This window comes from Oryctolagus cuniculus, chromosome 8 (genome assembly GCF_051225735.1).
Source record: "Oryctolagus cuniculus isolate XC-2025 breed Fujian yellow rabbit chromosome 8, ASM5122573v1, whole genome shotgun sequence".
Classification (NCBI taxonomy): domain Eukaryota; kingdom Metazoa; phylum Chordata; class Mammalia; order Lagomorpha; family Leporidae; genus Oryctolagus; species Oryctolagus cuniculus.
The window spans coordinates 7975606-8001428 of record NC_142874.1 but is presented as its reverse complement, the minus strand read 5'-3'; the positions used below and the strand labels follow the sequence as shown (position 1 = coordinate 8001428).

Below are 25823 nucleotides of genomic sequence, written 5' to 3'. Positions count from 1 at the left end.
GTCTACCGTAACTCCCCTTTTATTAAACTAAATTTTCCCGGACTATTGGTGCGCGCCCTCACTATTCCACCATCTTGGCTCCGCCCCCCACTTATGTATTATAATTGTGATTTTGGAGACCAAATTCTAATAGATTAGCTGAGAGATTCTACATGGGAATAGTGGACTATAAAGAGACAAAATAGCAGATTCAGAAAAGTTATCCAAAAATTTGAGAAAATTCCCTATAATTAAAGGAAATTGCGCAATACCAATGTTGTTTCCACTCAGCATAATAGATGACGATATAACCACAGGTGGCATTATTGAAGTTCACCAAGGTACACACTCTGAAAAGCAGAATATGTGATTGAGGAGTTTTAAAAAGGCCTTTAAGAAACACAAATAGAGTATAGAAGTAAGACAATTCGGAGAAGGAGTGTGGACAATACAGCAAAGCAGGTCACATCTTTGTGTGGAGGGAGGGAAGCACTTGCCTGAGGGAAATGCTTGCCTTGGCATTGCTCCTGAATGGTAAGGTGGTGGATCATGTATCTTACAGCCTTCTATCATCAGTGGTTCAGGAATGATTCCAAAGTCTTTGAATAGCGATTACTTGGATTTGTTATGTATCCACAATAAATATATCATAATAAAAAAAATCTGCTTAAGGCAGAAGGATGAGAATGTCCACAGGAGCTGTGGTTAGCTTGCATAGGTCCGTGCACGGATGATGTGGGGAAGGCACACATCTGTTGACAGAGTCTGCTGCTTGGGATCAGCAGTGTGCTGCACCTGTCAGGGCCAGGGACGCCAGCTCTAAGACCACCACCAAGGACTTCAAGGAGGTGGAGGAAGATAATAGGAGACGCTCAGGGAATGCTAATGGAGGGGACAATCAGGTAGATAAATAAGAGAAAAAAAGTGGACAGGGCGATGGTGAGGAGGAGGATGGAGATGAGATGAGGAGGCAGGGCAGCTACAGGAAATGGGCAGTTGAGGAGGCTGAGGATCATGATGTTTGCTACAAGAAGCACACTGATGAGGATGACTGTACAGCTTCTCTTCTGAAGAGTATTCAAAAACAAATTTTGTATTTTTGATTTTTTTATATGTTTGTACATGTTTGTTAGGACAGCCATCTTTAGTCATCTCAGGATGAGCAAACAAGTCTTGCAAGCATTCTCTCTCCCTCTTCTGACTTTATTTGAGGTATGACCATTTTCATTTTATAATCTGAAAGGAAATAAAAAACCTTGTGACAAAAGCAAAAACAACAACAAAATGTATTTTTAGAGAGATTTTATTGAATAAATACAAATTTCATAGGTATAGCTTTAGGAATACAGCAATTTTCTCCCCATACCCATCTTCCCACTTCCACTCCCATCCCACCTCCTACTCCCTCTCTCATCCTATTCTTCATTAAGAATCATTTTTAATTATCTGTATATACAGAAGACCAACTCTATACTAAGTAAAAATTTCATAGTTTGTACCCACACAGAAACACAAAGTATAAAGTGCTGTTTGAAGACAAGTTTTACCTTAAATTCTTATAGTACAACTCATTAAGGACAGAGGTCCCACATTGGGAGCATCTGCACAGTGACTCCTGTTGTTGATTTAACAATTGACACTCTTATTTATGATGTCAGTGATCACCCGAGGTTCTTATGAGCTGCCAAAGCTATGGAAGCCTTTTGAGACCACAAACTCCATCAATATTTGGACAGGGCCACAAAAAGTGCAAGTTCTCTCCTCCCTTCAGAGAAAAATACCTCCTTCTTTGATGGTCCCATCTTTCCACTGGGATCTCACTCACAGAGATCTTTCTTTGATGGTCCCATCTTTCCACTGGGATCTCACTCACAGAGATCTTTCATTTAAGTTATTATTTGCCAGAGTGTGTCACTCCCCCTCTTCATGGAGGAACGACACTAAACCCTGCCTAGGCTTCATATCCGAGTCACGGCACCATTATGTCGCTCCCCGTCTTCGTGGAGGAATGACACAGGACCCTGCGCTGTTCTTTTGTCTGCTCTGCCCTCCCCGGGTTTGCTGCTGGTTCTTCCCGGGTTGGCTACCATCCCTTCCACCTCCGTGGAAGGGCGGTTCCCCCTGCCACCTTCCCCACTTCCGCGGGGGAGCGGCACACCGCCGGCCGGCTCTCTCGGGGGCTGCACAGGTGTTCCTTCAGATAGATGTTCCTGGTGCATGTTGTCTCTCTCCTCCTTTATAGTCCTCTTCCACCAATCCCAACTCGGCTGCCCACACGCCGAGTACGCTGCTCTCCTCCAATCAGGAGCAGGTCCTGCTGTTTATTGGTTGAACTGGAGGCAGCTGTATAGAAGCTGTTTTCTCCTCTCCCAGCGCCATATTGTGGGAGAGCAGATGCATAGAATAAGTCTTAATTCCAGTAACTTAGTCTAGTCCAAGTTGCTCCCAGTTGCTCCCCACAGAGTGTCTTGGCTTTCCATGCCTGAAATGCTCTCTTGGGCTTTTCAGCCAGATCCGAATGCTTTAAGGGCTGATCCTGAGGCCAGAGTGCTGTTTAGGGCATTTGTCATTCTATGAGTCTGCTATGTGTCCTGTTTCTCATGTTGGATTGTTCTCCTTTTTAATTCTATCTTTTGTTATTAGCAGACACTTGGTCTTACTTATGTCATCGTTGTGACATGTAATCCTATCTATATGATCAGTTACACACTTATTATGATCACTTTAATCCATAACCACCCAGCTTAATGGGATTTGGAGTCCCATGGCAGGTTTTTAGCTTTACACTTAGGAGTAAGTCTGTGGGAATATATGCCAAACTGTACATCCCCTCCCTCTCTTATTCCCTCTCTTACTTTTTTACTGGGACCTATTTTCGGTTGGATGGTTGGATTTAAACACCTGTGAATAATTCTGTACTAAGTAAAGAGTTCAACCAATGGTATTAAGTAGAAAAAGAAAATAGTAAAAAAATAAAATAATAAAGTGTTCCTCGACAGTCAAAACCATGGCTATTCAAGTCAATGCTTCTCATAGTGTCAATTTTACTTCTACAGGCTTCCTTTCAGATGCTCTGTTAATTGTCACAGCTTAGGGAGGACATATGATAATTTGTCCCTTTGGGACTGGCTGATTTCACTAAATATGATACTTTCCAAATTCATCCATTTTGTTGCAAATGACCAGATTTTTTTTACTGCTATGTAGTTTTCCATAGAGTATATATCAATCTCTTTATCTAGTCTTTCGTTGAGGGGCATTTAGTTTGATTCCATGTCTTAGCTATTTTGAGTTGAGTTGGAATAAAAATGAAGGTGCAGATGCCTCTTTTATTTGCTTATTCCATTTCCCTTGGGAAAATTCCAAGGAGTGTGATGGCTGGGTCACATTTTAGGACTATATTCAGATTTCTGAGGTATCTCCATACTGTCTTCCATAGTGGCTTTACCAGTTTTCATCCTACCAACAATGGATTAGGTTACCTTATCCACACATCCTTGCCAGCATTTAAACAACAGAATCTTATTATTATGAGCATTCCAGTAACTTTTCTTGTGTAAGTACTTAGCTGGAATATTAGTAGTTGGTTTTTATGAGATGGTTAAAAAGGCCAAAAAATTCTTTTTCTCCCTTTTTGTCATTTAATTTGCTGTTTGTTTATTTTTTGACCTGTTTGATGTGTGAAACAATGTTGTCAACAATAAACCAGAATTGAGAGAGAAAGAGAGAGAGAGAAAGCGAGAGAGCAAGTGCCCAAATCACAGAACCCCATTCACAAGCTGGCATCTTAAATTCATCTTCAGAAGAAATGTCAAGTGTTCAAATTTGGCGGCATCTTAAGTAGAAGGTAGTAATATGAAATCCTGTTATCATGTGAAAATTATGGCACTTCCACTCCTATTACATGATTCCTGAACCAGAGGAATGCTAGGTCTGATGTCAGAAAGGTATATCAGGCACTTCATAATCCTTATAAATTTTAGTGTTTGCTGAGGGAAGTCAATCATACCTTGAATAAGTGTTAATTCTAAGAGGAGATTATGTTCCTTACTTGGATATATGAATCCTAAAACAATGAACTTGACAACAAGTAGCTTAATTTGGTTTGGTTGTGCTGAAGGTATAGCAGGTCTCCTGACTTCTTTGATTGAAGATTCACCAATGGAATTCATGAATGGAAACTACTGTAACCAATATAGGAGAAGGGCTAGACCAGAGTTGGTTTCTTAATTATTCTTTGTGTTTGCTTCAGTAGCCACCCTTTTCAAAAGGTTTTTGTGCAAGGGTTAGGATGTCCCAATGAAAAGAGGTGGATAACATGTGTGAACAATCATCTCTATCCAGGAGAGGCATCTTCAAAAATTCATGAAAATGCATATTATTGGGGGGATGTGTTTTACTAATTAAGATACTGGTTAGGACATACAGTCCCATATCAAAGTGTCTGAGTTAAAATCAAGCTGTGGATCCTGATTCCACTCCCTGCTGTTGCAGACCCTGGAAGGCAGAGGGGATGGTTCAATCTGGGTTCCTGTCACTCATGTCAGAATCATGGCTTGTGCCCCTTGTCTAACTGTGGCTGTTGTGGCCATTTGAATATGAGCAAGTACATAGGTTCTTTCTCTCTCTCTGAGTCCATCCCCTTTCAATCTGTCTCCTCATATCTCAAATAAATAAATGATACTCAGGCAATTAATAATACATTATGAAAAAACTTATAGATTTGACATATTTTTGCACCAAAATAAGCTTATCATTTCTTTCCTTTTTCCACGAACTTTTTGAAGGACTCTGAATAAAAGAAAACAACTTTGCATTTTATCTTTTATCTACAAGTGTGACTCATTCCAGGTCTCTAAGACATATAGTTTCAGTCATGGTATTGTAACATTAAAAATCAATGTTATATTAACACATGAAATAGGATTAGATTAATAAAATGTATGATTTTATATATAAGGAAAAAAGTAATTAAATGTTCAATTATGGATAGAATTCAATAGTTAAGATGTTTGAAAACAGAATAAGAACTTTTTTTTAAATGAATAGGATTTTTCTTATTCAAGAATCTAAAATATTTCAAGTGATTGCTCAAGGATATGGGAAATGGAGAGAGATAATAGCTTATATTGAAATGTGGCTAATTTCTTTAGAAGTAGCATGCATAAATGTGAATAGACATAAATTTGATTATAAATAACTTTTTTCCTGAGACACTGGGAAATATAACTTGGGGTTATATATACACAAATGAAATAGTTAAGAAAGTGGAAAGTCTATTCTGTATCTTAAAGATTTTGTAGTATTTTGTTACAAATTCAGCATGAATTGCTTTTATAATGAAAAATTAATAAAATTTATCTTTAAATTCCATGGTTATAAATGTCCAAACTCACATATACATTTGACCACATAGAATATGTAGAATAGAGTTCACAAATGCATATGAACAAATGGAACCAGATAGAATAGTAAATCCAAAAACATTCAGTTTTATTAAAACTTCAAGCATATTTCTTCTTTTTTTAAAAAATATTAATCTAAAAGCAGAGACAGAGAATTCCACTATTCGTTCTCTTCTCAAATACCCACAACAGTCAGAGCTGGGCCAGGAGAAAATCAGAATCCAGAAACTCAATCCAAGTCTTCCATATGAGTGGCAATAACCTAATTACTTGAATATAACCCACTGCTTCCCAGGGTATGCATTAGCAGAAGGCCAGAATTGGGAGAGCCAGGAATTGAACCTGGGTATATTCCACATGGGATGGGGCATCCTAAATGATGTTGTAACCACTTTGAGCCAAATACCTGCTCCCAGTATTTTTTGGGACTTGGAAACTATAATATACTGAAGGCCTATAATTATTATTTTTCACAACTTTTAATTAATATAAATTTCCAAAGTACAACTTTTGGATTATAGCAGCTTTCCCCCTATAACCTCCCTCCGGCCTACAACCATCCACATCCACTCCCTACCCCATCCCATTCTTCATCAAAATTCATTTTCAATTATCTTTATATGCAGAAGATCAACTTAGTATATAGTTGTCGCTCCCCCTCTTCGTGGAGGAACGACACTAGACCCTGCGCTGTTCTTTTGTCTGCTCGGCCCTCCCCGGGTTTGCTGCTGGTTCTTCCCGGGTTGGCTACCGTCCCTTCCACCTCCGTGGAAGGGCGGTTCCCCCTGCCACTTTCCCCACTTCCGCGGGGGAGTGGCACACCGCCGGCCGGCTCTCTGGGGGCTGCACGGGTTCCCTTAGATGTTCCCCATAGATGTTCCCGGTGCATGCCGTCTCTCTCCTCCTTTACAGTCCTCCTCCGCCAATCCTAACTCGGCTGCCCACACGCCGAGTACGCTGCTCTCCTCCAATTAGGAGCAAGTCCTACAGTTTATCAGTTGAACTGGAGGCAGCTGTGCGGAAGCTGTTTACTTCTCTCCCAACGCCATATTGTGGGAGAGCAGATGCATAGAATAAGTCTTAATTCCAGTAACTTAGTCTAGTCCGAGCTGCTCCCCACAGAGGAGAGCAGATGCATAGAATAAGTCTTAATTCCAGTAACTTAGTCTAGTCCGAGCTGCTCCCCACATATAGTAAGTAAAGATTTAAACAGACTACATCCACACAGACACACAAAGTATAAAGTACTTTTTGAAGACTAGTTCTACCATTAATTTGCATAGTACAGCACATTAAGGACAGAGATCCTACATGGGGAGTACATGCACACTAACTCCTGGTGTTGATTTAACAATTGATCCTCTTATTTATGACATCAGTAATCACCCAAGGCTCTTGTCATGAGCTGCCAAGGTTATGGAAGCCACTTGAGTTCACAAACTCTGACCTTATTTAGACAAGGTCATAATCAAAGTGGAAGTGTCTTGGCTTTCCATGGCTGAAATACTCTCATGGGCTTTTTAGCCAGATCAGGATGCCTTAAGGGCTGATTCTGAGGCCAGAGTGCTGTTTAGAACATATGCCATTCCAAGAGTCTGCTGTGTATCCCACTTCCCATGTTAGATCGTTCTCTCCTTTTTAATTCCAGCAGTTATTATTAGCAGACACTAGTCTTGTTTATGTGATCCATTTGACACTTAATCCTATCTTTTTGATCAATTATGAACCTAAACTGATCACTTTGATTAGTAAGATGACATTGGTCCACCTTGATGGGATTGAATTGGAGTCCCCTGGCACATTTCTAGCTTTACAATTAGGGGTAAGTCTGATTGAGCATGTGCTGAACTGTACATCTCCTCCCTCTTTTATTCCCACTCTTATATTTAGCAGGGATCACTTTTCTGTCAATTTTAAATGCCTAAGAATAAATGTATGTTAATTAAAGAGTTCAGCCAATGGTATTAAGTAGAACAAAAAAACACTAAAAGAGATAAAGTATTAAGTTGTTCCTCGATAGGACAAGGGCTGATCAAGTCACTTTTTCTCATAGTGTCCATTTCACTTCAACAGATTTCCTTTTAGGTGCTCAGTTAGTTGTCACTGATTAGGGAGAACATATGATATTTATCCCTTTGAGACTGGATTATTTCACTCAGCGTGATGTTTTCCAGATTCCTCCATTTTGTTGCAAATGACCGGATTTCATTTTTTATTGTTGTGTAGTATTCTATAGAGCAAATATCCCATAATTTCTTTATCTAGTCTTCTGTTGATAGGCATTTAGGTTGATTTCAGGTCTTAGTTATTGTGAATTGAGCTGCAATAAACATTGAGGTGCAGACAGCTTTTATTTGCCAATTTAAATTCCTTTGGGTAAATTTCAAGGAGTGGGATGGCTGGGTCATGTGGTAGGGTTATATTCAGGTTTCTGAGGAATCTCCAGACTGACTTCCATAGTGGCTTAACCAGTTTGCATTCCCACCAACAGTGGATTAGTGTCCCTTTTCACCCACATCCTCACCAGCATCTGTTGTTGGTAGATTTCTGTATGTGAGCCATTTTTACTGGGATGAGGTGAAACCTTATTGTGGTTTTGATTTGCATTTCCCTGATTGTTAGTGTTCCTGAACTCTTTTCATGTGTCCTGGCCATTTGAATTTTCTATTTTGAAAAATGTCTACTGAGGTCCTTGGCCCATCTCTTATGTGGGTTGTTTGTTTTGTTGTTGTGGAGATTCTTGATTTCCTTGGAGATTCTGGTTATTAATTGGTTGCATAGTTTGCAAATATTTTTTCCATTCTTTCGGTTGCCTCTTCACTCACTTTCCTGTTTTTTTTTTTTTTTCAGTGCAAAAACTTCTCATTTTAATGTAATCCCAATTTTTAATTCTGGCTATGACCGCCTGTGCCTCTGGGGTATTTTCCAAGAAGTCTTTGCCTGTGCCTCTATCTTGTAAGGTTTCTCCAATGTTCTCTAATAATTTGATTGTGCCTGGTCATAGATTTAGGTCTTTAACCCATGTTGAGTGGATTTTTGTGTACGGTGTAAGGTAGGGGTCTTGCTTCATGCTTCTGCATGTGAAAGTCCAGTTTTCCAACACCATTTATTGAATAGACTGTCCTTGTTCCAGGAATTGGTTTTAAATCCTTGATCAAATATAAATTGGCTATAGATGTTTGAATTGATTTTGTGTGTTTCAATTCTGTTCCATTGGTCTATCCATCTGTTTCTGTACCAGTACCATGCTGTTTTGATTATAACTGCCCTGTAATATATCTTGAAATCTGGTATTGTGATGCCTCCGGCTTTATTTTTGTTGTACAAGACTGCTTTAGCTATTCAAGGTCTCCTGCATCTCCATATGAATTTCAGCATCATTTTTTCTAGATCTGAGAAGAATGTCTTTGGTATCTTGATTGGTATTGCATTGAAAGTGTAAATTGCTTTTGGGAGAATGGACATTTTGATGATATTGATTCTTCCAATCCATGAGCATGGAAGATTTTTCCATTTCTTGGTATCCTCTTCTATTTCTTTCTTTAAGATTTTTAATTCTCTTCATAGAGATCTTTGACATCCTTGGTTTAGTTTATTCCAAGGTATTTGATTATTTTTGTAGCTATTGTGAATGGGATTGATCTTAGCAGTTCTTTCTTAGCCGTGGCATTGCCTGTGTATACAAAGGCTGTTGATTTTTGTGCATTGATTTTATATTCTGCTGCTTTGCCAAACTTTTCTGTGCGTTCCAATAGTCTTTTATTAGAGTTCTTTGGATCCCCTAAATAAAGAATCATGTCATCTGCAAAGAGGGATAGTTTGAGTTCTTCCTTCCCAATTTGTATCCCTTTAATTTCTTTATCTTGCCTAATGGCTCTGGCTAAAACGTCCAGTACTATTTTGAATAAAAATGGTAAATGTGGGCATCCCTGTCTGGTACCAGATCTCAGTGGAAATGCTTCCAACTTTTCCCCATTCAATAGGATGCTGGCTGTGGGTTTTTCATAATTGCTTTGATTGTATTGAGGAATGTTCTTTCTATACCCAATTTGCTTAGAGTTTTCATCATCTAAGTGTGTTGTATTTTATCAAATGCTTTCTCTGCGTCTATTGAAATAATCATATTGTTTTTCTTCTGCAGTCTGTTAATGTGGTGTATCACATTGATTGACTTGCAAACTTTGAACCATTGCTGGATACCAAGATAAATCCCACTTGGTCTGGGTGGATGATCTGTGTGATCTGTTGTTGCATTTTTTTGGCCAAAATTTTATTGAGGATTTTTGTGTCTATGTTCATCAGGGAAATTGGTCTGTAATTCTCTTTCTCTGCTACATCTTTTTGAGGTTTAGGAATAAGTTGATGCTGGATTCATAAAAAGAATTTGGATGATTCCCTCTCTTTCATTTGTTCTGAATAGTTTGAGAAGAATTGGAGTTAGTTCTTCTTTAAATGTCTGGTAGAATTCAGCAGTGAATCCATCCAGTCCTGAGCTTTTCTTTGTTGAGAGGGCCTTTATTACTGATTCATTTTCTGACTCAATTATGGGTCTGTTTAGATTTTCTGTGTCTTCATGGTTCAAGTTAGGTAGGTTGTATGTGTCCAGGAATCTATCCATTTCGGATAGATTTCCCTGTTTGCTGGCATATAGCTCTTTGTAGTAATTTCTGATGACTCTCTTTATTTCTGTGTTGTCTGTTACGTTCCCTTTTTCATCTCTGATTTTCTCATTTGGGTATTTTCTTTTTTTACTTAGTTGGGCCAATGGTGTGTCAATTGTGTTTATTTTTTTGAAAAAACAGCTGTTCGTTTTGCTGATCTTTTGTTTGTTTTCTTTTGGATTCAATTCTATTGATTTCTTCTCTAATTTTTATTATTTCTCTTCTACTAGTTTTGGGTCTGGTTTGCTGTAGCTTTTCTAGATACTTGAGATGCATTTGTAACTCATCTATTTGGTGCCTTTCCAATTTCTTGATGTAGGCACCTATTGCTATAAACTTTCCTCTTAATACTGCTTTTGCTGTGTCCCATAAGTTTTGGTATGTTGTGTTGTTACTCTCATTTACTTCCAGAAAGTTTTTGCTTTCTCTTTTAATTTCTTCTATGACCCACTGTTCATTCAGGAGCATGTTTTTCAGTCTCCATGTGTTTGCATATGCTCTAGGGATTCCTGAGTTGCTAATTTCCAGCTTGATTTCACTGTAGTCTGAGAAGATTAATGGTATGATTTTGATTCTTTTGAATTTGCTGAGACTTGCTTTATGGACTAGTATGTGGTCAATCCTAGAGTAAGTTCCATGTACTGCTAAGAAGAATGTGTATTCTTTAAGTGCAGAATGAAAAGTTCTGTAGATATCTCTTCCATCCATTTGGTCTATAGTGTCGATTAAATCTGCTGTTTCCTTGTTGATCTTCTGTCTGGTTGATTTGTCTTTTGCTGAAAGTGGAGTATTGAAGTCCCCCAGTACTATTGTATTGGAGTCCAAGTCTCCCTTTAAGTTCTTTAACATATCATTGAAATAACCTGGTGCCCTGTAATTAGGTGCATATACATTTATAATAGTTACATCATCCTGTTGAATTGATCTCCTCAAGTTAGGCTGGTGTACTTTACCCCACAGGGCTTCAAGCCTCATTCCCTCCAGGCTCTTCCTGCCACATTTCTTCTAGCGTCTCGGGCTGCTGCAATTTTGTCTCACCTCCCTTTCCAGTGCTGGTGCAGAGGAGACTCTGCAGCTGTGGTCCTGAGCCGTGGGCGCCCGTGCCCTCCACATAAATCCACCATGTCCCTCTGATTCTGAAAGTTTTCCCTCTGCCATTTTTTCCCTAACTCTTCCCTGAGACTATATTATCTACACTTTCATTAAACAGTCTTCTCTTGGACTATCAGTGAGCTCCCTCCCTATCCCGCCATCTAGGAATCACTAGACCAGGCCAGTAGTTATGATATCAGGTGATCTATGTTTTCTAGTTTCTTGGTAAGAAACACTGATTCACTCATATTGTTCCTGTTGCTACACTGTTTATTCATTTCTTGACCATAGCATTTCAATTTTATGAAGGCTAAATATAATATTGCACATACTATATATTTTATTTATTTATCCCTAGATACATGGATACTGCAAGCATTGACAGTTGTAATGAGCTCCACTAGAAGCTGTAGAATGAGATTTATTTTAGTAGTTCTAATTAAGATTTGTTGATTCTGAATGCTACCTTTTTTGTTAATTTCATTAAACAACAAAAATAGTCTCAACTACAAAATTATATATACACAAAATTACAAAATATAAACATATATTTTGTTTAGTGGTCCAGAGCTCAGTAGCATACATCACTGAACTGAGAAAATTTGGAGATGGAAAAGCTAATTGGACAAAGTAGCTGTTAAACATTCTTGGCATCCTGATAAAGTTTAAGAATTATTTAAAAAAGAAAACCTTAGGTACCTAAAAGGAAATAATTGGATAAATGTCATCTTAATTATTTGTCTTTGCTGTGTAACAAATTATCACACTCTTGGTGGTTTAACAAAACATACATATATCATCTCACAGTTTCTGTGGTTCAGGAATGTAGACATGAATTTACTATATCCAATTATGTCCTTCTTTTCTGGGTCTCCCAGGAGGCTTAATCCAGGTACTGGCCGTGTCCAAGGATCATTTGTGAGTTCAAATGGGGGAAGGAACTAATTCCAAACTTGCTTGTGGGAATTCCAAAGGCATCACTTACCTTGGGATTGTTAGACTTATTGGAGAGATGTTACCCTCAATTCAGGTCCATGGGAGCCTGCCTACTATAGCAATTTTCTGCTAAGGGAATCTGGTAGTAAAAGCAACACATTGCAGAACTGGGATTCCATCACCTTAGCCCTATTCTGTTACTGAGACACAAGTATCACATCCTGCAAAACTCATTTCATGCCTCTGCCTGAATAATAGTTTATTTATTTATTTATTTTTTTATTTTTGCTGAATAGTATTCTGTTGCATGTACGTACTAGTTTGTCTATCCATTTAGAAGTTCAGGTGATCTTGGTTATTTCCAGTTAGACCAATTATTAATAAATGAACTATAAACATCCCTGTATAATTTTGGTGTAAAAGCAGTTTTCTGGGCCAGCATCCTGGTGTGTTGTGTAAAGCCGTCACCTGTGGCACTGGCATCCTCTAGGGGTGCCAGTTTGAGTCCTGGCTGTTCTCCTTCTGATACAGCTCCCTGCTAGCAGCCTGCAAGGCAGTGCAGCCTGGCCTGGATGCTCGGGCCCCTGAACCCGTGTGGAGAATCCAAAAGAGGCTGCTGGTTCCTGGGTTCAGACTGGCCAGACCTCAGCCATTGCTGTCTCGTAGGGAGTGAGCATGTGGATGGAAGATCTCTCTCTCTCTCTCTGTCTCTCTGTCTCTCTGTCTCTCTGTCTTTCTGTCTCTCTCTCTCTCTCTCTCTCTTTCTCTCCCTCTGTAACTTTGTCTTTCAAGTAAATTAAAAATTTTTAATTAACTTGGATAAATACCTAGGATAAAATTCTTAGGTATCGGGGCAAGTGTTGTTTAACATTATAAGAAATTACAACCTGTTATCCAAAATAGCAATGAATGCTATTTTGTGTTACTACTAGTGAGGAAATTATTATTCCTGTTCCATATTTTTACAGGTATGCAGTATCTTGTAGAGCACTAGTCTACATTAATTTATAAAGATCAGAATACTTTAATTATATTATATTAAAATATAATTAACACATTCTCAGTTGGTGAAGTGTGCTTATGATTATATATAAAAGCTAACCAACATAGTCAAGATTTTCTTCAAGAAATTATATAGTGTTGATTTCTATATTAGTTCTATCATTTAAGGAATTAATTTTTGGGTAAGATACAAGGTTTACTAAGGGCTTTATTGTTTACTTATGAACATTGAGGTTTTTCAGAACTACGTGCTGGAAAGACTTATTTCTCTCTTAAATTTTCTTCATATTTTTGGTCAAAAATTATTTAATTGTGTTGACATGGGTCTATTTTTGGGACATCAATTTTATTCCAATTACTGTGTGTCTAGTCCAGGTGAATAATGTTAGTGCAATTATTACAGTAGCCATATAATAAGTCTTGATATTTGATGGTGTGGATTCGCCAATATCATTTTCCTTAATGATTTTGGCCTGTGAAGTTCATTTGCCTACCCATCTAATCTTTAGAACTTGTTTCTCACTGCAGGAACACTTGCTGGGATTTTAATGGGTTTCAATCTATAGATACATTTTAAAAGGATTGATAAAGTATTGTTTACCACCCATGTATTTTATAAGCATGCCATGCACAGACACTTAAACACACATATCAGTGATTTGGAGGTTTTTTTTTTTTTTTTGCCTGGAGACCCTGTTTGTAGCTTGTTAAACATAAGCTTTCTAAGATTTTTTTGTCTGTATGTGCACATATGTACACTTACATGTAAATGTTTTAATTTTGGAATCCAGTTTCTCATGCTAGATTACAAAAATATGAGTGACATTTCAATTTACTTTTTATTGAAGCATTGGTGACCTTTCTAATTCTGGGAGCTGTTTAATATGCTATCTGGACTCACATAAACCTTTTTTATTAATTTTGGGAATATATATATATTTTTTTCTTTTCTTTTTTTTAACTTTTATTTAATGAATATAAATTTCCAAAGTACGACTTATGGATTACAATGGCTTCCCCCCCATACCATCCCTCCCACCCACAACCCTCCCCTTTCCCACTCCTTCTCCCCTTCCATTCACATCAAGATTCATTTTCGATTATCTTAATATACAGAAGATCAGCTTAGTATACATTAAGTAAGGATTTCAACAGTTTGCTCCCACACAGAAACATAAAGTGAAAAATAATAGATGATTTTTTTTAAATGATGATGAAATCAGATCAGACCTATTGTCATGTTTAATCCCAGTGAGAGTCAAGTTGGGAATTGATAGTTTTTTTTTTTTTTTTTTTTTTTTTTTTTTTACAGAGGATCAGTTTAGTATGCATTAAGTAAAGATTTCAACAGTTTGCACCCCCATATAAACACAAAGTGAAATATATTGTTTGAGTACTCGTTATAGCATTAAATCTCAATGCACAGCACATTAAGGACAGAGATCCTACATGAGGAGTAAGTGCACAGTGACTCCTGTTGTTGACTTTACCAATTGACACTCCTGTTTATGGCATCAGTAGTCTCCCTATGCTCCAGTCATGAGTTTCCAAGGCTATGGAAGCCCTCTGAGTTCTCTGATTCTTATCTTGTTTAGACAAGGTCATAGTCAAAGTGGAGGTTCTCTCCTCCCTTCAGAGAAAGGTACCTCCTTCTTTGATGACCTGTTCTTTCCACTGGGATCTCACTCTCAGAGTTCTTTTGCCAGAGTGTCTTGGCTTTCCATGCCTGAAATACTCTCATGGGCTTTTCAGCCAGATCCGAATGCCTTTAGGGCTGATTCTGAGGCCAGAGTGCTATTTAGGACATCTGCCATTCTATGAGTCTGCTGAGTATCTCACTTCCCATGTTGGATCACTCTCCCCTTTATTTATTCTATCGGTTAGTGTTAGCAGGTACTAGACTTGTTTATGTGCTCCCTTTGACTCTTAGTCCTTTCATTATGATCAATTGTGAACTGAAATTGATCACTTGGACTAGTGAGATGGCATTGGTACATGCCACCTTGATGGGATTGAATTGGAGTCCCCTGGTATGTTTCTAACTCTACCATTTGGGGCAAGTCAGCTTGAGCATGTCCCAAATTATACATCTCTTCCCTCTCTTATTCCCACTCTTATGTTTAACAGGGATCACATTTCAGTTAATTTTCAACACTTAAGAATAACTGTGTATTAATTACAGAATTAAACCAGTCATATTAAGTAGAACAGATAAAAAAACTACTAAGAGGGATAATGTATTAAGTTGTTCATTAACAGTCAGGGCTATGCTGATCAAGTCACCGTTTCCCATAGTGTCCATTTCACTTCAACAGGTTTCCTTTTTGGTGTTCAGTCAGTTGTCACCGATCAGGGAGAACATATGGTATTTGTCCCTTTGGGACTGGCTTATTTCACTCAGCATGATGTGTTCCAGAATATATATATATTTTTAAAAGGATTTGATAATCCCTTGTGTAAAAACCAAATTGTTTCTATAGGAAGAGAGAAAATATCCAAGTTATTGTCCACACAGATTGTTTACTTGTTTATTTAAGGCCTTAGATTTGTACTTAATTGTATAACATACAATTTCGAGCATCTGCCTCTCTCACGGCAAAAGACACATGAGAACAGCCGTGCGTGCCCTCTGAGTGGTGCTCTCTCTGAATGCCTTTACAGTCCGTGTAGGTGTGGATTCAAGATGTCCATGGATCTCAAGAGCTCTTCTTTCTGTTCGTATTTCTATTCCTTATTTCCCTTCTGCTTTTAAAGCATTGACATTATGCCATCTAACCTTCAATTTGCACCACTTGACTTATGCCAGTTCCTTGAAATGTTACTGCCCGTGAATCGTGACCTGTACTTTTTGTAAGAGAAGCTAAAGCAAGCAGGCATCACAATTTAACAGTTAGTTTAAAAAGAGAAAATAAAAATTCAGCTGCCAACTTAGAGGATTTTATACATTATTAAGTATTTTATTATAGTTCCACAGCTTGAATTTAGCATTCTATTTTATTGCTATGGCCTGGATTTTATTTTCTACTTGAGAAAACAAACTTCATTTCTAAACACTTATTTAGTCTTTCTTCAATAGAAACAGTTTTTTCTTTTGGCAAAATTGTCCTGGGAAATAAACTAAATGTCTTTCCAAATTAGAGCGGAAGCCTTTCCTTAAATATCAGGAATAAATAGAGTAGCAGGTTTTAAAACTTCCACCAAAGCTGCTGTTAGAATGCTGCTGGCTCTGGCCCTTTTGCAGACGGTCCTCCTGGGCTGGTTCTGTTACCTTCTTCATCACCACCTTTGAGGGCACCACTTCCCAGGCCTCCCCTCCAGCTGCCGCCACCCAGCCCTGCGCCTCCTGCTGCACCGGCTTGGGAAGAGTTGGGTGACTAGATCCCTCCTCTGGGCCACGCCCTAGGGCAGGCCCTGGACAGGGTAGGTGGCCCTGTGACTCCAGCTAGAAATTGATAGGGCAGATACAGTCATGAGGATGACATGCCTGGCATTTCTCATCTTTCAGGAAACACTGCTCAGCATTGCTTTATGTGGTGTTTCATTACATCAATGTTTGTTACATGAAAAACACAATAAGCTCGTTCTCTGTTAGTCCATCTAGCCCAGAAGGGGAAATGTATTTTCTTTTATGAAAATAAAGCAAAACAAACAAACAAACAAAAACTACAAAGACCGACAGTAATTCCAGCTAAGTAATAGAATTTCTTAGAATTAGTCTATGTGTAAAACATTCATCATAAATAGAATAACTTAAAGTTCAGGTCATAATTTAAGTAAGGCTCTCATTTTGCATTTAATGAAATTTAAATATTTTTAAAACATCATATTGCTTTAGCTAGTGACATAGACTCCAATTTACTAAAACAAAAAAATGGAGCTTCATATTATTTTTCTGATTTTTCTCCACAAAAAAAAAAAATAGTTTTTCATGTCTCTCTTTAAAAGGCAAATGTACCAGTTCTGCATTTAGTGGCCCTCAGACCTATTCCATTTTTCTTCTTCTAAGTTACTATTCCATTTTTCTTCTTCTAAGTTACTCGCTATCAGGAATGTGTGTATCCCAGAATGTACTCTACAAGTCCATGCGTGCTAGTTTGTATCTGTATTTAAACAACTGGGCATTAGAGGAATAGGGAAGAAAGAAACGTCCACGTATCCCACGCAGTCTTTCTCTGTATCTACCAGTATGTTTAGAATTTAAGTCTTAGACTATGTTCCTTGAACGCCTTGCAGAGATCTACCATTCCGAATGAAGTATCATTAAAACTTTATGTTGTCTCATTAAGCTTTTTAAAAATACTCAGACAGATTTGTATTTGTTAAAAGAATTGGCCCCGACTAATAGACTAATACAGTTCTTGTTAATATAAGTAATCACAGAAAAAAAAAACACACACAACACGTGGAGAATGGGTAACTCAAAAAAATCAACATGGGAAGAACATGAACATGAACCCTGGAAAGAAATTCCTAGTGGGTGAAAATGGGATACATATGATCTATAGCTGAGTATGATCATCACCTAATTTTTGCACAGATGAAATAGTGGGTGAAGGCAAAGTTTTGGAAAATCTAGTAACTGCCACCCACAATTGGTATTGTAGAGATTGTTACTACAAAATCATGGAAGGAGCTGGCTGCCTCTGAAGATGTTAAAGAATTTAATACTGTAAATGATAGGCTCAGTGTTTTGATTTGCACCTAAAATAATGGTGGAGATAGAGATGACAATGCATATATAGATATATATATATATATAAGCAAAATTATATTTTTATGTGTTCAAAGCATATACACTTGAGTATAAGACCCCAATTTGATTGTGGTAATTTTGAACTACAAGTTGAGTTTAAAACATAAACTTGATCAATTTGTTAAACTACAGTTAAAGCATTTTCAGTATGACCTGGGGTACACAATTATGTAAATTTAGGTAAACTGACGATCTTTGAAATACAAGTCACTCATCCATTGTCTCTAAGCCAATAAAGTAAGTCTGATTTCTGAGGATTATCAAATCCTGTGCAGGACGAGATGGCCTATATGTGAAATGAATTACAAGGTCTTGCAAGCCCGAATAGCAAGAAAATATGAGCATGTGAGAGAATTCACTTCAGTAGTGTTAGGCTTGAGGTTAATGTTGAATGTGAATTTAATTGCATGTATAAAAGCAGATAATCACACGTGGGATTTTACATATTACCTCATGCAGATGAAAGTGGCCCTAACACAATACTAGATTCATTGGCTAAAGTCAAGATTTAACAGTGACTTATCTACATTAATGACGTAAGAGAGCAGATCTTACTCAGTCTGAAGTAGAGAAAGAAATGTGGACCCTCTAGTTGTGCATTTCATTTCTTATATAAAATGCAATTATATATATTCGCAGAAAGGACCAGAGGTTATGACAACCATAAGGAATGTTTTTTTGGATCTCCTGGTTAGTTCTACTACAATGACTATAGCACCGACTGTGAGGATTTTGTGGTAAAGTTCTCTTCTAGCGATGCATATTTTGAACAGCAACTCTTTCTTTTGGTACAAGTGCACTCCATGGCTATGAGCTCTGGGCTGACCATGTTGCAGTGAAATTGATCTTCAAGGCTGTAAAATTGATCTTCAGGGCATTAATTTTATGTTGCAAAATTAGAGCAAGAAGTAGAGCAAGCATTGTGGTGTATTGGATACAGCTGCCATCTGCAGCACTGGCATCCCATATGGGCACCAGTTCATGTCCTGGGTGCTCCACTTCCAATCCAGTTCCCTGCTAATGGCCTGGAAAAGCAGCAGCTGATGGCCCAAGTGCCTGGGCCCCTGGTACCCTCATTGGAGACCTGGAAGAAACTCCTTGCTCCTGTCTTCAGCCTGGCCCAGCCCTAGCCATTGCAGCCATCTGGGGAGTGAACCAGCAGGTGGAAGATCTTTCTCTGTAATTCTGACTTTCAAATAAATATGCAATTTTTTTAAAAAAATAGAATAAGAAGTAATATATTTAGACAATACAGTATTTAGTGGGATGTCTCTTAGTACTTTTATGACCAAGCTTAATGGTAGTATACAAAAATAAATCAGTGCTCACTAAGAACATAGATCCTTCAAAATAAAGCTTTGGGTCACCTCAATAAGAAAAGAAAACTGACCCACGTAGGTGATGGCTGTGTTCAAAGGGATAGAAGTAAGCTATGAAACACCAGCTGTATCCTCACAGACAGCACATACAAGGTAATATCCGTGGTTAGATCTACTTTTGTTACGTGTGCATTAACCTGCATTTCATTTTTGCTCTTTCCCCTCTGATGTGTGATGCTCAACTCTACAGTTGTTAACTGATTTAGGGAAGGCAAGGTTTGCACATCGCATTGATGATGAACAATAAGAGTTCAGGTTTATTCCTTTTGGTGTAAGTATTTGCCTAAAGTTAAATGTAAACATAATGGATTGTATAAGGATCAGTACTTTGTGGAATGCAGTCACAATTCCTGAACCTCACCTGTTTTTGAGTATCACATTGAGGTTTCTGTACAGAAAAATAATATTTGTTGAATACTAGCAATAAAGTTGTTGGGAGACACAAATTCTATTTTACTCACCATTATACATATCTCAAGATAGTCCCAGATGCATTTTAGATTTCAAATCTCAATTCTCTTGGTGATATAGTATTGACATAAGAATCCTCTTGATAATGTACAGTCCATTTATTGTAAGTATCTCATTTCATACATAATCTGGATTTGTCATGAACATAATGAATGATTGAAATTGTCAAAGTAAAAAGCAAAACCTAGCTATGAAGCACTTTATTTCAAATAACATTTTATCTTTTATGCCCATGGATAAATATTTCAATTACTATTGAGGCTTCTTCTAACATTATAATTTGAAACAGCTAATTTTAAGGTTTTCATTTTTTATTTAAAATTGTACATTTAATTAAATTAAGCAAAGAATATGTTGATAGAACTGAAAAAGAGATTTCTATAATCCTAAAATAACAATCTTTACCTTCATATTGTGAAAAAGCAGTGAGTAGAGGGCTATTTGCAAATGGATAATACTGAGTATTCTCGTCATACCAAGAAAGCTAAGCCTGTGATGTATAAATAATCTCTGGCATATTCACAAAATGTTTATCACCTCTCTCCATGACATTTTGGTTCAAAATACCACACTGCTCATGAATACTTACTATTTGCACATCACAGATTATATTCAGAAATAAATGATGACAGTGGTGCCTAATTCAATAGATGATAGTTAATCTCTGGTTTAAATTAAGTTGTAAAATGATCCAACAAATAGTGTGAGCTTGACATTTAAATCATCTAGAGATAATTCTGACAATGTTTGGTAGAAAGATCGAAATATCCACAGGCTAGTAGAATTCTCAATTTTTTAAGAAATGAGAGGTTTGAAAGATCAAAGATGCAGCAGCATACAGGGGAGGCGATCTGTTATCAACAGGAATGTCATCACTCAGTCTGTTTCTGCCCTGTCACTTCTCCTGACATTCTTGTTGAAGTTAACCACAGCAGTGTGCGGCAGAGCTGACATTTACGCTTTTGTCATGACGAGCAGTCCTACCAAAGCAAGGCTGCCAAAATGCAAAAATAGTATCAAAGTGTTTTTACGATAAAAGGACCTAATAACTCAGACATAACTTCTGAACTCTACTGAAAAAGTCTACTTTCTCCAGAAACATGCAGAAAGTAACCATTTTCATGCCACACAACAATAATTTATGGAAATTAATGTTTTGAATCTTGAAGTACTTTCCATCCAGTGGGTATAATATTTGATTTCTTTTATATTTAAATTGAAGTAAAAGTTATTCTTCTCTCATGAAAAGAGGTTAACTTATTGTATGCCTTTAGGTCTTTGATTTCTTACATCCTCTTTTTATGAGTTATTCTCACTCTTCTGAACCTCCACATTTACTTATTGAAAATAACATTTTGGCAAACACATGACTAGAAGAAAATAGTTCTTTCATATACTTAACTGTAAGATCATTTATGTACTATGAAGAAATATGAGATAATTACAATTCTTGTTATAAATAATACTGCACATAAAATATATCTTCTTGATTCAGAAGTACATTTGTGGGATAATGACAAATTGCATATTATTGCCTTGGTTTAAATTATAGGGAAAAAAGTATTCCTCATATATATTGGTTCCTTTTAACCATACAATAAACAAATTTTTAACTTGCTTCAGTACTATTGTCTAAATAATTTAAGAATATAGTTTTCTATTTTTAATTTATTTTTAAGGAATATAAATTTCATTGTACAACTTTAGGAATATAGTTATTCTTTCCATCATAACACCCTCCCATCCACACTCTCATCTCTCCTCCTCCTCTCTCTCCCCTTGCCAGTCTCATTCTCCATTAACATTAATTTTCAATTAGCTTTAAACACAGAAGACCAACTCTGTGCTAAGTAAATATTTCAATAATTTGCATACACACAATAAAAGTGTTTGAGAACTAGTTTTACAGTTAAGTCTTATAATAGAACTCATTGAGGACAGAGGTCATGCATGGGGAGTTAGTGCACAGTGACTCTTGTTGTTCATTTAACAATTAACACTCTTATGTATGATGTCAGTGACCACCCAAGGCTCTTGACATGAGCTGTGTAGGCTATGGAAGCCTTTTGAGTCCACAAACTCCATTAGTATTTGGACAAGGCCATCAGTAAAGTGAAAGTTCTCTTCTCCCTTCAGGGAAAAGTACAACCTTCTTTGATGACCACTTCTTTCCTCTAGGGTCTCACTCACGGAGATCCTTTATGTAGAATATTTTTTGCCACAGTGTCTCAGCTTTCCATGTCTGTAATGCTCTCACTGGCTTTTCAGTCAGACCAGGAAGCCTTAAGGGCTGATTCTGAGGTCAGAGTGTTACTTAAAGTAATTGTCATTCTATGAGTCTGCTGTGTGGACTGCTTCCCAGGTTGGCAATTCCCTGCTTTTTAATTCTATCATTATTGTAGACATATGATCACTTTACCACTTAATCCTATCTATATGTTCAATTTAACACTTAATATGATCACTTTAACAATTTTTAAAGATTTTTTTTTTTATTTATTTGATAAGCAGAGTTAGACAGTGAGAGAGAGAGAAAAAAGGTCTTCCTTCTGTTGGTTCACTCCCCAAGTGGCCACAACGGCCTGAGCTGTGCCGATCTGAAGCCAGGAGCTAGGTGCATCCTCCCAGTCTCCCGTGCAGGTGCAGGGACCCAAGCACTTGGGCCATCCTCCACTGCTTTCCTGGGCCACTGCAGAGAGCTGGACTGTAAGAGGAGCAACTGGGACTAGAACTGGTGCCCATATGGGATGCTGGTGCTGCAGTTGGAGGATTAACCCAGTGCACCATGGTGCCAGCCTACACTTCAACAATTAAGATGGCACTTTAACCAATAAGCCTAATGGAATTTGGAGTCTCATGACAAATTTTTAAACTATACTCTTAGAAGTAAATCTGTAGGAATATATGTAGAACTATACAGCTTTACACTTAAAAAATTCTGCCTCCTTTTCTTATTCCCACCCCCCCTTTTTTTTATTGAGATCTATTTTCTATTGACTTTATACATGTATGAGTAACTCTGTTAAGTAAAGAGTTCAACGAATAGTATGAAGAAAAAAAAACTGTTTCTTGACAGTCAAGACAAGGACCAATCAAGTCATCCTTTCTTTTATTTTTTTAAATATTACTTATTTGAAAGACAGATTTATAGAGTTAGAGACAGAGAGAGATCTTCCACCAACTAGTTAACTCCCTAGATGGCCACAACGGCCGGAGCTACACCGATCCGAATCCAGGAGCCAGGAGCTTCCTCTGGGTCCCCCATGTGGGTTCAGGGGCCCAAGGAGTTGGGCCATCTTCTTCTGCTATCCCAGGCCATAGCAGAGAGCTGGATCAGAAGAGGAGCACCCGGGACTAGAACCAGCACCCATATGGGATGCCGGTGCTTCAGACCAGGGCTGTAACCCACTGCACCACAGTGCCAGCTGTAAGTCAACCTTTCTTGAAGTGTCAATTTCACTTCTACATATTTCCTTTTAGGTGCCCTATTAGTTCTCATGGATCAGGGAGAACATATGTTATTTGTCCCTTTGGGACTGGCATATTTCACTAAGTATGATGTTTTCCAGATTGATACATTTTGTTGCAAATGATCAGACTTCATTCTTTTTTTTTCCACTGCTGTGTAGTATTTCATAGTGTACATATCCCATAATTTCTTTATCTAATCTTTGGTTGACAGGCATTTAGGTTGATTCCATGTCTCTGCTATTGTGAATTGAGCTGCAATAATCATGGAGGTGCAGATAACTCTTTAATTTACTGATTTCATTTACCTTGGGTAAATTCCCAGGAGTGGGATGGCTGGGTCATATGGTAGGGCTATATTCAGATTTCTGAAGTACTTCCATAATGTCTTCTGTAGTGGCTTTACCAGTTCACATTCCCACCAACACTTGATTAGGGTACATTTTCCCCCTCATTCTCTCCAGCATTTGTTGTTTGTTGAAGCCATTCTATTTGGGGTGGTTTTGATTTGCATTTCCCTGATGGCTAGTTATCCTGAACATTTTTTTCATGTGTCTGTTGGCCATTTGGATTTCCTCTTTTGTTTATTTTTTTAGAGATTTATTCATTTATTTTGAAAGAGTTATACAGAGAGAAGGAGAGGCAGAGAGAGAGAGAGAGAGAGAGAGAGAGAGAGAGAGAGAAAGAGAAGTCTTCCATCCATTGGTTTGCTCCCCAGATGGCCATAATGGCCAGAGCTGCACTGATCCAAAAGCAGGAGCCAGGAGCTTCTTTCGGGTCTCCCACGCAGGTGCAGGGACCCAAGGCCTTTGGCCATCCTCTACTGCTTTTCCAGTCCTTAGCAGACAGTTGGATCAGAAGTGGAGCAGCTGGGTCTCAAACCGGTGCCCATATGGGATGCCAGCACCACAGGTGGCTTTACCCACTATGCCAGAGCACCAGCCCCTGGATTTCCTCTTTTGAGAAATGTCTGTTTAAGTCCTTTACCCGTTTCTTAACTGGGTTGTTTGTTATGTGGTTGTGGAGCTTCTTGATCTTTTTGTATAGTCTTTTTATTTTTCCTTTATTAACTGCATACTTTGCAAATAATTTCTCCCGTTCTGTCAGTTGCCTCTTCACTTTCCTGAGTGTCTCTTTTGCCCTATAGAAACTTCTCAATTTAATTTAATTCCATTTGTTAAATTGGGCTTTGACTACTTCTGCCTCTGGGGTCTTTGCCCATGTGGAACTTCAAAAGTAGTTCGCCAGGCTTGCCCTCCTGCTGCTATTACAGCTTCAAGGACCTGCGATTTCCTGTCTCACTTGGTCCACTGGGGGCTCACGCCAGCCTCCCTGGTCCGAGCCTCTCCACTTTCCTTTCTTATTTGCTCTTTCAGCTTGGACCTGCCCAGTGTCTGTTGCTCTCCTGGGCTTCCCGTGGAAAACTTCCCATGGCTCTATCTCCGGTGCGTATCTTCTCTCCTCTTTAGTTCTCTAATTTGCCCCACTTGACTCGGATCATCCTGTTGCTGTTCTGCCCTCTTGGGACCTCTTAAGACTGAGATATTGGTTACTTAGAGTATCCTAACAAAACACCACCAACAAGTGACACACAACGTACTCTCTTGCTTCGTGGTTCTATAGGTTATTATTTAAAGGTACAGGTAGGATTGGTTCTTTCTGAGAGCTGTCAACTAAATATATCCCTTAACTCTTCTCTGCCTTCTGGTAGTTCTGGGCAAGCTTCCGGTTCCTTGATTTATAGAAGCATTGCTCCAACCACTCACTTCATCTTTACAAGTGTTTCATGTGTACTGTTCTGTGTTCAAATGTATTCTTTCTTTAAAGTATGTAAGATTAGAGCCCAAAGAGGTGATTTAATTTGAACTATACTATGTATATCTTATTAAGATTGTATTCTGAGGTACTATTACAACTTCAGCATATGAATTTTGAAGAGAAACAATTCAACCTGTCATAAATGAGTAAAATAGATCTGCATCTAATCACACAATAAAAGTAATGAGAGTTAAGTCTCATATCACAGATATCCCAATTCATAAAGCATAACAGTAGATATCAGTTTTCAAATTGAAATATTTATTCTGTAATATCTAAATATTTTAGGGTCATAACCTAACACAAACATGAAGGAAATAATGACATCACCACTTGAATCATAATCTAATTAAATGTTAATCTAGTTCATTTGTTTGGGGTAGTTCTATGACCTGTAGTTTTAATAATAAATATTAATGAGTCAAAAGAATAACAAGATACAATTTTTGCTTTTATATGGTTTATGATGTATATTTTAGCAAATGTTCATGAACAGTAATAATAAGTTTAATAAAAATGTTAAAAATTATTTTTACATAGGTCTTGTGTTAAACTACATAAATTCTCAGTCTGCACTGAGCAAGGGAGAAGATCAAGAACTCACAATAATCAGAGTCCAAAGATCAACAAAGTGCCAGAGATCTTAATAAAGTCTTCATGGACTACATCAGGAAAATCACCTTTTATTCTTTTGAGGTACTTTGTATAATTTCCCAACTGGTTCACAGGAAAACCCAGTGCCCTCAATGCTTGACCCAAAGTCTGAAGAGGCCAGCTCCTTATGGGTATGCTTGAAAATGGCATGAATTATCCTCTGTACACAGCTTTCAAGACCACATACAATGCCATCTGAAATACC

The 25823-nt window shown here is 37.8% G+C and overlaps 1 long non-coding RNA gene across 1 annotated transcript in view; it reads left to right on the top strand.

Moving 5' to 3' along the window:
• The window catches only part of LOC149124816 (uncharacterized), an 83438-nt gene extending 57909 nt beyond the window's left edge, over window positions 1-25529 (top strand). The window contains exon 4 of the long non-coding RNA XR_016211556.1: window positions 25505-25529. This is a non-coding gene — a long non-coding RNA (uncharacterized LOC149124816). The remainder of the gene's footprint in view (window positions 1-25504) is intronic.
• Window positions 25530-25823: the final 294 nt, after the last annotated feature.